A 3,408-nucleotide genomic window follows, 5' to 3' on the forward strand; every position below is an offset into this window, starting at 1 on the left:
TTTTTTTTTTTTTTTTTTTTTTTTTTTTTTTTTTGTGTAACGTGCAAGTATTCATTTGAAAAGTCCTTTAGGATGAAAGGAGCGATACAAATTTATTCTACTTGGATGAGAACCAGAAGCCAATGTTTGTGTAGTACAGATGTATTTATAGAGCAACTACGCGTCCGGACGCAAAGCAAAATCTACTGAACTCTCGGGTCTGCCCACGAGAGGGTGATGCAGTCGGTTCACCTTCGGCTTTGCCAGTAGGAAAAGGTGCTGCTCTTTGTGTCTCTAGTGGGCCAGCGAGCTGTTTTTTTCAGCGTTTGCACCACGATTGGTGTTTGGGGGGGTGGGAGAAGGGAGCTACCGCATCCCCCGGGGCTACGGCTGATCCTGCCCCAACCTGAGTCACCTTGGCATAGATGGGCTTTTCTTCCACGAGTATAGGAAAACTGATGGCACCAGCATTATCCTGCCTCCAGGGGCCAGGCGTTCTTCCTGAGCCTCCAGCCTTGTGATTTCTGTATTTCTTTACCATTCTCTTTATGTTGGCCACTAGCCCTGCTGCTCAGAGGAGCCACCCCAGTGGAATTGGCAGCGCGCGCTTTTCTACACGTGGCTGTTTGCTTTCCTGGCTCGTGAAGGCTGGAGTTCCGCTCTAGGCGAGGTCTTTGGGCAGCGTGAGCGCGAGTGACTTTGCTGGGAGATGCTTCCCCAGGTACGATTAGCCAGAAGGGAGCAAACCCCTCCCTTGGCCTCCCGGGTTGTCTGCGGAGCGTCGCAGCGCGGCGGCCGTTTCCAATTGCAACGTTGCACAACCGGCATGTGCTTCGTGGCGAGTTCAAGGCAACAAAACTCATGAAAGAGTCGCTCTTGTCAAGCCACAGCCACGCTCCTTTGTGAGTGAAGACGACGCTGTTGCGATGGCCGCTTCACCCAGTTTCCCTGCTGGATGGGGGAGAGCCCATCTGAGCACCACTTTTCCGTTCCCTGTCTTCTGCCCTCGCGCCGTCTCCTTTGTCCCTTTGGCTCTAAAAAAATAACCGTATTGATTTTTGACTCCACCATTGACTTCATGGGCGTCTCAACCGTCCCCTGAATGCGGGGAAAAGATTGCTGTGTTTTACAGACCCTTTGAAACATTTGAATAATTGGATTTTGGGGCTGGCAGGCTTTGTCTCTTATCGCAGGTATTTGTGTCAGCTTAGCGCAAACATGAAGATGTCATCCTTGCGGCGAATTGCATTTTTACAGCTGCCTTAATCTTCCCCCAGAGTTTCTTTGGTAAGACGAAAAGCCCTTCCCAATGGCACCAGGGTTGTGAAAGAGCCCTTTGCCCTCGCAGAGCCCCGCGTGTGTGCTCTGCGCACGTACGGCGGCCGAGGCGGTGTCTGAGCCTTGGCTTCTCGTGTGCCGGGTGGTCCTGCCTGGCCCTGACAGAGCCCTGAGCCCGGGGCGACTGCTCTGACGGGCGCTGAACGGGACCTCCGAGCCGGGCCGTCCCCAGCGGGACACGTGCTCCTTCCACCCCTTGGCTCTGAAATCCTCTTCCTGGGGAAAACACGACAGCCGGGCTGCGTGGAGGCTTCTGCGGGGAGTTTTCACTAACGGGGAAGGACTTTCCCTGGCTGGCCTCCTACCAACGCTTCGCGTTGGACTGGAAAAGCCGCCTTAGCCTTAAATGTCCCAGCTGCTCTGGGGAGGAGGATGCTCGATTAGCTCACGAGGAGTCTCCTGAGAAGGGTTTCAACTCTCGCTGACCTATCGCTCGCTCTTAGAAAAGTTGCTTCGTTTCCGTGCGTCAGCCGCTCTATCCGTGCGAGGGGGCAGGACCGCCTGGTAAAGCTCTGCGGGATCAGCGGAGGGAAGAGCAAAGCTGAGCTTTATTAACACACAGAAAGGACAGAGAGCTGCCCGGCCCCACGGTACCTCTGCCAGAGAGAACCCCTGCGGAAAACCAACGCCCGGGGATGCCAGCGCCGACCGGCCCTGGGACACAGGACCCGTCTGGCTGACACCCGCCCGGGCTCCTCGCTCAGCCTCTCCCCTCACCCTCGATCGAAAATCCCGAGGCCACCCCGAAGCCTCTCCCCCGCGGGCGCACCCCTCCTTCGCCCCGTTTGACCCCGGCCGTTTGCAGCTTCTGCCTCCGACCGGCGCTTTGCAGGGCTCCCGTCGCCGCGCCTGACGCAATCTCCACTTTGCTCTTGTCGTCGGGATGATTCATTGTCCAGATCCTCCAGGCCTCGTTGCTTGATTTTTGTCCAGGAGCCAAATACTTGTGCCTTCCTTAACCCCTTCCTGGCCTCCCTTCGGAGTAGTTGCCGCTGGGCGTTCACAGCTTTGGGGGCCTGGGGCTCCCGAGCTGCTGCAGTAACGTGTCGAGAAGCGCTGCTGGGGCCCCAGCGGCTGCTGAGTTCAGGATGAAGATGTCTTTCACCCAGCTTGACGTTTGTTAAGGCCTTTAAAGCGTAATTGCCTAATAAAATGGTGCGTGGGGGTTGGAGAAGGGGCGGAGGGGGGCTTTTCTGTCTGGGGTTGGGACGTGTCCTCGACTCGGGGGGAGCGAGGTTCCAGCGTGGTAGTAACAGTCTAGTGCCTGTCTCGGAGGCCTCGGCAGCGTGACATTAAAAAGAAGGCATTTAACATGGAAATCCCCAGAGGCAGAGATTAAAGCGAACAGGTGCTGGAAAAATGTTTCTGCATATTAGAACTTAATTAGATTTGAAAATGAATTCCAGATGGGCTAATTATGTGTGAGTTGTTGCAGGTTCTTTCTTGCAGGGGCAGGATTGTGTTTGGGAAGCTGATTCAGTCTGATTGGATTTGATTCCTGACTCTTGCGGTATCGCCGAGATCTGGAAGCGGGTTAGCTTTCGGGTGCTGTGATCTCCCTGCAAGGGCTCCGCGTCTCCTCCTGCTCCTGTCAGAGCCAGAGAGATCTGAGGCCACGAGCCACCAGGTTTGTTGCTGAAATAACCACAGGGCCAACAACCTGTCATGTTCAAGGAGAAAAGATCCTTATCAAAATCGCTTTTAAAAGGAGCTTCAAAGACTGGAAAGTAGATTTATTTTTTTTTTTAGGGTTTGGGTTTGTTTTTTTTTTTTACAAAGGGAACCGTTCCTAGGGACAGAGGATGCTTGGGGAGGGGGCTGTTGCCTGGAGGGGAGCAGCGTGCCAGAGCCTGCTCGGCCATGTCTGTCTGGGTGTACTGGGAGAGCAGAGCGTGAGAGCGGGGTGCTGGCTGCCGCGCCGCATATTTGCGCTGAGTAAATACGAACGGAACTGAGAAACGCTGATAGCGGGGGAGTGGCGTGTGCTGGGGGAAAACACGGCTCGGAGAGGAGGGTGTCAGCCCCGGGCAGCTCGTCCTGGTGCACGGAGCTGGCTTGGCTTGAGGAAAGCTGCTCAGAACCCCACGGGGG

At 55.3% G+C, this 3,408-nt stretch overlaps 1 protein-coding gene across 1 annotated transcript in view; it reads left to right on the forward strand.

The window, feature by feature from the left end:
* NPLOC4 (NPL4 homolog, ubiquitin recognition factor) overlaps nt 1-3,408 on the forward strand; it is a 23,416-nt gene that overhangs the window by 16,989 nt on the left and 3,019 nt on the right. The window lies entirely within an intron of this gene.

This window comes from Athene cunicularia (genome assembly GCF_003259725.1).
Source record: "Athene cunicularia isolate RWA chromosome 18 unlocalized genomic scaffold, athCun1 chr18_part1, whole genome shotgun sequence".
NCBI classification, from domain to species: domain Eukaryota; kingdom Metazoa; phylum Chordata; class Aves; order Strigiformes; family Strigidae; genus Athene; species Athene cunicularia.